Source organism: Octodon degus, unplaced genomic scaffold (genome assembly GCF_000260255.1).
Source record: "Octodon degus isolate 3935 unplaced genomic scaffold, OctDeg1.0 scaffold00182, whole genome shotgun sequence".
Classification (NCBI taxonomy): Eukaryota; Metazoa; Chordata; class Mammalia; order Rodentia; family Octodontidae; genus Octodon; species Octodon degus.
Window position 1 is genome coordinate 3,429,745 of NW_004524758.1, and position 10,092 is coordinate 3,439,836.

The 10,092-nt window shown below is 47.7% G+C and overlaps 1 pseudogene; it reads left to right on the top strand.

Moving 5' to 3' along the window:
- Positions 1-2,243: 2,243 nt before the first annotated feature.
- The window catches only part of LOC101589235, a 27,355-nt pseudogene continuing 19,506 nt past the window's right edge, over positions 2,244-10,092 (top strand).

Below are 10,092 nucleotides of genomic sequence, written 5' to 3' on the forward strand. Positions count from 1 at the left end.
AGAATGATAAACTTGAAGCCTTCATATTTAAGTGGATGCCCCTGGAAGATATTCTTATTAGTGAAATAAACCAGACCCACATCTGTAAATATCATATTGTCTCCCTAATATAAGGATTTATAATTCCATATTTAAAAAAAAGATTTTCTCTCTTCTGCTTTCATTTCTTGTGTCTTTTGACACCCCCCCAACGCCCCTGTTGGCAGGATTTTCATCACTCTACTATTTTGCTCTGTCTCTCTTAGCTTCTCTGCTTCCTGTTCTCTCCCTCATCTTGTGCAGCCATCTCCTAAATCTGGTGTTCCAAATCGTTAATTCTTTCCTTAGCTCTATCTGTTTTGCTAAACAACCCATCTTCAGTCACCCATTACATATTTTACATATTTCATGTCTACATTTTTATTTTGTACCTATATTTTCTTGTTCTTGATGTAACTTTCTTCACCTACTTTAATATGTTTACTGCTCCTCCCTTAAAATCTCTGTCTCAATGTTCAAATATGTGCATTTCTGATGGGATTTGTAATGCACAGTTCTGCTTTTCCTCTGGATCTGCTCTGCTTCGCATGTGTCTCATTCCAGCTGCTGGGGGCCTCTTCCCCAGTAGCATCGTCTACTCTGTCAGGCTGTGAGTGCTGGGAAGCCCAGTCCTGGTCCATATCAGCCTACTGACCTCAGTTATCCTCCGATGGGGAACTTCAGAAGTCAGGAAGCTACTGAGAATCAGCTTCTGTCCCCAGAAGCAACTACCTAGTTCAACATGTCACTTTTTGCTCACCTAAAATAAGCAGCAGCATGCCCAGACATCCCGTCAGAACTCATCCATAGTCAGCAAGGGGTTGGGGGCAGACAGGAGGAGGTCGGAGCCACCGTGCGAAGAGCGAGAGCAGCTGCCCCGCAGCAGCAGCTCCTGGCAGTGCATGGCTCTCGTGCTGCGCTCATTTTCCTTCCGAGTGCTTGGCCCATTGAGCTCCCGTGGCAGGGGCTCTGTCTCTGTGGAAGCAAGGGTGTTGGCGGAGTGAGCGCAGCCACGCTCGGTTCCGATCGGCCCCCCGTTTGCCAGCCACCGGCAGTCAGACTTCCCTGTCTCCCAAGGCCTGGTCCAGACAACAGTGCCAAGAAAGCCGTGCTGGACAGCTCAAGGCATAAGCTGATGGGCTGTCTCATCTGGGCAACGTGCAGGCTTCAGCTCCCCTGCATTTAATTGGTATTAAAGATTAAAAAGCAAATTACCAAAGCAATCACACAGAATCCACTTGTCTATATCTCGCTGCGGCTCCCAAGCAGCTTGATATTTACTGTCAGCTGGCATTTAATTACTCAGCCAGATTTGGAGTTCATAATTGACAGAATGCTGAAGACTAATTCTTTAAAAGGACGCTTTCGCCATACAAGAACACTTGGGCTCAGAGGTGACGCCTGCTCTTGTTCCAAGGGTCAGGAGACAGACACCGAGGCAGACTGGCTCTTTCGCCCTCGCTCCTCGCAACCGTTCGCTAGTAGATTTGGGTGCCTGTGCCTGCTGCAATAAGTGGCGAAAAGCAAAGGAGACACGGAGACCTGGAACATTTCTCCTCCCCAGAAAAAGCCTTAGTGCCAGCGCCCCAGAAGGCAAGCCCCCCCACATCCTAGAGAGCAACCTGCCCTGAAGGCACAGCCACAAATCCAACAGCGTGGCCACAGTCCAGCGCAAAGGAAGAAGCACCAGGGAGAGCCGGGCTGGAGGGACTGCCTCCGGCTGCTTCTCACTATTGCACTGCATGTTTCTGAAAAGTCACGGGACATGCTCATTCTTGCTGCCCAATCTCCCATCATGGTGTGCTTGTTGTCCCAAATTCCCAACCCAGCCACAATCATGCCATGTAATGTTGAATAATTCAGACATGTAGAACCAGATTGGGCTTGGCAGCACAAAACTCAGAGAAGGGGACAGTGCAGTGCTGAGGAAGGAGGAAGGCAAGGCAAGGCTGCTGTTGCTGCTCCTCCTGCCCTTTAAGGTCACAAGTGCTGCCCTGGGGATTCAGAAATCTCTGGGCCACAGCGAGCTCAGAGCACACTTATGCAGCATCACTTATTAGGGAGAGTTTGTTGTTAAGCGAATAATGATAAAACCCCAAATACAGCAAGTTTCTGCAGAAGCTCCCCTGCCCCTCTCGCGGCTGCTGCTGCTGCAACGACAGCCACTGCCCGCACCTCAGAATTACTGATTTGTACTTGAGGCAACTCTACTCTCATATGTACTCATGGATGACCTTCAGGATGTTCAGCTCACAGAGATCAAACCACTTCTAAATGATAAGAATGGTACATGAAACTTCCAGGTCTTTGACTGTCAGGAACATGATGGAGAAATAACTCATGGGATGGCCCATGTCACTGCAAAAGCCTTACCGAAAGGAACGAGACCAGTTAGTTGTCTTAACGTATCATGGCATTGGACTCAATTGTAAATCCTGTTTCAACACATCCTTCAACTCTGAGGACATGCAGGAGACCACTCGGCACTTTGCTGTGTGTCATGTGGGTGCCCCAGGCCAGCAAGAAGGAGCACCTTCTCTCCCAGCCAGGTACCAGTGCCCTACAACGGATGAGCTGGCTGAAATGCTGCCTCCTGTTCTCACCCACCTAAGTCTGGGGAGAATCACTGGGATTGGAGCAGGAGCTGGTGCTTCCACCCTCAGCAGATTTGCACTCGATCATCCAGAGCTTGTGGGAGGCCTTGTGCTCATTAACACTGACCCATGCGCTAGAGGTTGGATTGACTGGGCAGCTTCCAAACTGTCTGGCTTGACAACCAATGTTGCGGACATTATTTTGGCTCATCATTTTGGGCAGGAAGAGCTGCAGGCCAACCTGGGCTTGATTCAAAGCTGCAGACTGCCTGTTGCCCAAGATATCAACCAAGAAGCTCTACGGCTTTTCCAGGGTCCTTATAATGTTCGCAGAGACTTGGAAACTGAAAGACCCACTCTAGGCCAAAATGCTTACAGACTGAAAATATCAAGGTGCTCTTCTTGACTGGTGCTGGGGGACAATTCACCTGCTGTTGAGGCTGTGGTTGAATGCAATTCTCACCTCAACCCTATAAACACAACTTTGCTAACAATAGCAGACTATGGGGAACTGCCCCAAGCGGTTCAGCCTGGGAAGCTCACCAAGGCCTTCAAGTACTTTCTGCAGGGAATGGGCAGCCACACACTATCTGCTGGCATAACCCAGCTCGCCCGATCATGAACCCACTCAACCTCGAATAGCATCAGCTCTGGAGAAAGTCCCTTCAGCCAGTCTGTCACCAGCAATCATTCAGATGGAACATATCTGTGTACTCCAAATAGGCTAGATATACAGCTCCATTCTCTTAATTCAATGAATAGAGAGGTTTGTTCTAATAGTGTTTGAGACAGGATATCAGGTCTGCATCTTGTACAATGAATAACCACTAAGACAACAATATGCAATGCATTAATTATTGAAAATGTGCTAGTAATCGGCTGTGAAACTGTCTCATTGCTATTTGTTTCTCAATAAAAATATTTTTAAAAACAAAATAAAAAAGCACAAAAAAAAAGCATCCTGTGAGTCCCCGGATGCCCGGACAGAGGCCACACCACGAGGTGTCCTGCTAAGCATCGGCTCCTCCCTCGACTATGCACATCCACCCTCCTTCAGGCCACCACTCCAAACCACATTTCATCTGTAAACTGGCCTTCACTGTCTTTAACTCATGCATAGCCGCTGAACCTTTCTCTAGTAGCCCGGATTTATCATTCTCTGCTCATCCGCCCTTTTTTGTATGTACCGAGAACCACGTCCACGCCATGACTGTAACGTTCCAACATCTTTAATTGATCTAATTTCCATATCTTCTCTTGCCAGCTTTTTTCTGTGCTCCCTCAGCTGTGTATCTGATAAGATGCTTTGATCCCCAGCTCAGTGTGGGTGCTAGCACGTGTGTTCGTGTTTACGCGTACACAGTTCTGTAATTGTAGACATGTTTTCTTTCTGCAAAAAAAAAAAAAAAGAAAGAAAGAAAGAAAAGAAAAGAAAAAATAAAGACAACAAGCTTTCAGAAAGAAAAAATAAAATTTCGCCAATATCCCTGAACTGCAGCCAGGCAAGCACCAATCTGAGGAAATACGCTTCTGTTTTCAAGTTCGTTTAAACGTGGTTTGAAGGGTGACGTCAGGCTGGAGCCGGAAGCGTGAAGGAGAAGCCTGGCTTCGGCTGAGTTCCTTCTCGGAACGCTGCACGCCGTGCTCCCGCCGAGGGCGCCCCGGCGTGCAGCGGCGCCGCCGTCCTCCGCAGCGTGACGTCAGCGCCGCCTCCCCCCTCCCCCGCCCCCGAAACGGCCGGCTCCGCTGCAGACGTCCTGCATCTGCGCGAGGCCGAACTGCAAGTCACGAGAACTAGCGGCCGAGTTCATGGACTGGGTTTGCACGCACGTCCGCTGGCCTGGGCGGGAGGCGGCTGCAGGACGCTGCCCGCTGCCGAGGCTGGCTGCGCCCTCCCAAGCGCTCCCCCTGCCGGCGGGCCGCCTCTGCTCCGGTCTAGGACTCCGCGGAGTTCCTGTGTGGCCGGCTGTGCCCTGTGCCTCTCTTCTGATTTTTTTTTTTTTAGCAAGGGGGCCTGCCCGTTAGCCCCGGTGTTTAAGTACCTGCTGAAACAAAGCAGCCAGGCTCGGGATGCTGCGGCTCGAGCCCCTCATCCTCAAGCCAAACCAGACCTGCCCTGACTGAAGGCATCCTGAGGGCCCCCCAAAAAAAATCCAAGGAGGGGAGCAAGCGAGGTCTATGTCCTCTAAGCCTCTGGCTACACCGCCGTCGCCCCCAAGAGGCGCAGGTGGGACTCCTTTGTCGTGTCCAGCGGCGCCGGCGTGGCCCTAGGTCTTCGGCGCCGGCAGGGGCGCGCTGTCCCTCTCCTGCGTCCGTCCAGGTCGTCTTTCTTCTTTCTTCTTGCACACTGAAAGCCATGACCTTCGCCACAAAGAATATGAACTTTAATAAAAATAATAATTTATATTAAATACGCTTTTCGAAAAATAACATAATGAACTACAACTATTTTTAAAAGTGAAACGAAGATATTCATAATCCCAATCACTATTATTCTTTTGATGCATCTCTGCCCAAGACTTCTTTGAAATAAAATCTTATCTTTTTCACAATGGTAATTATACAATATTTTTTGGATCCTGTATTTCTTACTTAATTTTTTTGCAAGCATTTTCCCATTGAAAAGTGCTCAAAGCTCCGTTTTTAAATTGAAATACAGCAATCCCCCAGTGTGAGGACACCTCCATTTATCCACTCACTGTCCTATTGTTGGGCGATTAGGTAGTTCCACTTTTTTCATTATGATGAAAAGCTTAGAATGAAAATCGTTGGATACAAATCTCTGACCCTATCACAAATTATGTCTGCGGGTTTCTGATGGGATTATTGAGTCAAGAGATATGAACATGTTAAAGTTCTTCAGATCACCGCCAAATTCATACCCAGAATGGTAATTTCAGTTTCTCCTTCCACCACGATGCATTATCTTCTCTGAAAAAAAAAAAAATGATGTAATAATGTGATAGCCCCAACGAACAGTCAGTCACTGATCTTTTCTTTTAAGGTTGTTTCCGCCACTCCAGCACCAAGAAAGGCCATCCTCATTCCCAAGGCAAAAGGAGATCATTTAAATATGTCCATTTTTCTCAAGAACTTACTCGTTGATTTAAACAAATAGGTGAAATTAATAGATGTAAAGAGAGTATCTCTTTGGGGAAGGACACTTATTTTACCAGACTTTGTAAATGTCTATGAGAAGGGCTTCCTCCAGTTAGTGCTTTGTTTTGTTTTGTCTCAGTTTGATTTGATTTTCTGACTTTTGATAAGGTAACTTATCAAGTAGGTCGTTCCTTTATCACTTTCTCTTGCTCTTGGGGCTTTTCCTTCCCAGGTCTGCCTGGGCTCTGACCTCCACCCTGAAGCCTTGGGGACGCTGAGCTCTGAGGAGGCCTGAGTGCTTGCAGGACCCGCCCGGGCAGCGTTCTCACCCCTGCCACGTCCCAACGAGCCCGTTCTCTGCGGATCCGGCCCACATCTGCTGCTCAGTCCTTCCAGCTGTGATCAGCGTGAGTCACATGCAGTCAGCTTTCTGCATAGACAAGTCCCACACCCTCCACAGGTGAACTATCGCATCTGTATTGATTGAGTGCAGACGTCTTTGGTCATGAGTCACTAAACAATACACTGTAACGATTTGCGTGGCATTACGTTGATTAGATGTCATAGGTGGTCTAGAAATGATTTAAAGTATACAGGAGGGTGTAGATGGGCTATCTGCAAATACGACATGAAGATTTTGGCATCTGTGGGGCATAGAACCAATCCCCACGGGAACTGAGGGACCATGTGTAACCTTCATCTTACCCTCTCACTTTGTTTTGAACAAGAGTAGTTTGGAGAATGCTATTTATCAAACCCTCTAAAACTCCAACAATATTTTATATTTTATTTTTAATCTTTTATTTATTTATTTGGTACAGGGTCTCACTATGCAGCTCAGACTCATAGTGACCCTCCTGTCTCAGCCTCCTCATAGTTGGGATTACAGCTATGCACCACCACCCCCAGTTTCGGTGACTGGCAGGGCACGCTCAGGGTTCCTAAGCCAGCCAAGCATGCTGTACCGGGGATCGAACGCGGGTCCTTGTGCTTGTCAGGCAGGTGCTTAGACCACCAAGCTATCTCCCCAGTCTTTTCTTTTTTTAATTTTTCAACTCAAACAATTTAATTTAATTTTTGAAAATAAATAATATTGCTAACTGAGTAATAGTTCCCTTCAGCGCCATCCACGAGCCTCCTCTACTGTACCTTATCTTGCTGAGGATTTATATACTTAAGTCTCAACTGATTAGTCTTTTCTATGTTCCATTTTGGCCCTAATTTATTCTATTCTATGTAACAATATATACATTGTAAGTAAGATAATATTTGTGATATTGACTCAAAAATTAGCACCACACGTTTCATTATTGTGTTTTTAACCCTTTATTTCTCTTTATCATTTAATTTTGTTGGTTCCCTTTTGATACATGTAGTGATCACACTCTCCGAAAGCAGCCTGTGCTTACACGCGGCACACCATCATTCTTCGGTTGGTCCCCGCCCCCGTTCCTCTCCGTCAGCCCTGCTCCCCTCCCCGCTTACGCTTTGTCTCATTTTCCCTTTGGTTCTCTTTCTCTCTCTCCCCTGTCCCTGTGTTGCTTCCCTTCGCATTTGAACATTTCCATATTGGGAAGTAGACTTACTCATGTTTAAACAACGCGGTGATACACTTGTGCACTTGAGCTGTCCAGGAAAAGCCCTGCAGACGACCTTCCCCAAACCTTGCTTGGAGTCCTCCGCAGAGCTTGTGAAATTACGCTGAGGCCGCCCGCTATCCCACCACGGTATCAGCCACGGTATCTAGAAGGGAATCCAGACACGTAGTTTTTAAGTGGCCACGTGGCTCCAAAGTGCAGCAAGCTCTCAGGATCAGTGTCTGCAGGCAGGAGGCCAGGAGCCAAGGGACCTGTGGCAGGGCCTTTCGGGCCCATCTCCTCGCGAAGGAGCACAAGCGTGCAAGCACCCAGCCACCGCCGCCACAGCTGCCACACGGGAGTTCCCGTGGTAGAAGGAGGTCGTTCAGGCGTTCCCGCCGCCCAAAGGCACTACAGAAGTTACCTTTAGCCCTCAGCTCTGCTAGACCGTCGAGCGTGAGCACAGTCCTGGCTCTCCATGGGTGAATACAGGAGAACAGACACCGGCAGTGAGAGCCAGCCATAAACACAGAGCACATCACAAAAGTGTGCTGCTCTAACCCACAAATTAAGAATTAATCACTATATAATTACAGGATGTATTTATTTCATTGATTCAAAGTATTGTAAAAAGGTTAGGAAATTTTTCATTTTAATTTATAACATTTACAGAGCCTTGAACTTCATCCAGACTTCAGAAAAAAGCCTAGCATTTACATAGTATATTTCTTTTTTAAAATCACTTATTTATTTATTTATTTATTTATTTATTTATTTATTTGGCACAGGGTCTTACTATGCAGCTCAGACTCATAGTGATCCTCCTGTCTCAGCCTCCCCAGTGCTGGGATTGCAGGTGTGTACCTCCATGCCTGGTTTCAGTGATCGGCTGGGCCCAGAAGTGTGAGCCAGCCATAAACATGAGTGCATCACAAAAGCATGCTGCTTCAACCCACAAATTAAGACTTAATCACTATATAATTGCAGTATGCATTCATTTTGTCAATTCAAAGTATTGTGAAAAGGCTAGGAAATTAGAAAAATGTTAGGCATGCAGTACCAGGGACCAAACCTGGGTCCTTGCACTTGCCAAACAGGCACTTAGACCACCGAGCTATACCCAGCCCCTACACAGCAGATTCCTTCTGAGCAGTCATCATTCCCACCCCCAGGAGCAAATGTGCATCTGCAGCATTACCTTCCTGTGCCTCTCTGTTAGAGCATCCACGTGGCCCAGCACCACCACAGTTTCCTCCACCCGCTGATGCCCAGGTTATGGTCCAACAGGGTAGTGCCCCCGGACAGGATGTTGACGTGTGCCTTTATGTCCTGAGGCCAACAGAAGCTTCTTCCACCCTCCAGGCCTTTGGCTCACCAAAAAGTCCCACTCTAGCACTGCTTTCTGAGCCCTGTGTGGACTGGGCTCCAGGTGGAGCTAATCACCACAGTCATCTCCTGGAGCCCACCCTCATCACGCCCTTCGCCACCACGCCTGCCTTTTGATCACCCCAAAATACAAAGCTGTTTATTCAGTGTTCAGCTTTTGGGATTTGGCCCGTCCGTCCCCTGTTCCACTACTGGGAACGGAATGGAAGCCACGCACCTCCTTCTGCCTGGGCACTGTCTTTTCCATTCCTATCAGGCCAACAGTGAACGCAAAAGCAAAGATGCCTAGTGACCTTCCCGCCTTATGGGCCTACGCCACTCAATTTTATCATGTTCTCTTCCTTGTATTATCAAACGAGACCCTGGTGCCAGGGCTTCAGGGTTTCTGTTTTCTTTCCAGCCACTCCCTACCTCGTGCAGTCCAGAACTGCTTTCACAAGCTCCCTCTCTCCTCATTTCCAGCCTGTCCCAAGCTCACTGGTGTCTGTTCATAGCACTACAGCTACCTATGTTGAAGCAATCCCTCCCTCAGCACCCTTCAAAGCTTCAGGTCTCCGTCTTCAGTGACTAGCAGCTGTCTTCCCACAAACATTCCAAGGCCCTTAACTGAAAAGATTTCAAAGTGAACTTTCTCACCTAATCTGGTCCTTCTGTAACACTCTTGTATATATTACCACAGCCAGAAGCAGAGTGCTACAATATAATATTAACTAGTTACATTTACTAAGAATGTACAGGGGCCAGGCACCTCACTGAAACTCCTTTATCTGTCCTGACATAGTTGCTCTTCCAAGCAGGCAGCAGCAGCTCTGCTTTACAGCTGCCCAAGCTGAAGTTGAAGAAGCTGGGTGTCTTGTGCCAAGCGATACAGCTAATGTGGAGACTCTGCCCTGCTCCGGGAGGCTTGCCTGGCTAAGTGCTGGCTTCCCCAGTCCTCTGCCAGCACCCTGCACATCGGTACTGTGGACAGCTCCCCAGCGGTTCTACCCCCAGTGGGTCAAGCCAGTCCAAATCAGATCTTGGCCTCTGCAGTGTGTAACTGAAGGGTAAGCTGTGACTAGGGGATGGCATGGGCCTCTTTCTCAAGAAGACATATGGGAGTCCTAAGTCGCACATGTCTCACAATGTGGTCTTACTCGGAGATAGGATTGTGTCGAATTATTCAAGTAAAATTAAATACAATAAAATATTGGATTGTGAATCACTTGTGCTGTGAGTGGAGTGCTCGGCAAGCCGAGCAAATGTTTCTAATCAATTTCATCTTGATAAACTAGCAATGTCTCGCAATATAAATGGTACCTAACACCGAAAAGGGTATGATAGCAACTTGGTCACAACTGAGCCAGTGGTTCTCTTCCCCCTACTCTCTCTCTGTCTGTCTGTCTGTCTGTCTGTCTCTCTCTCTCTCTCTCTCTCTC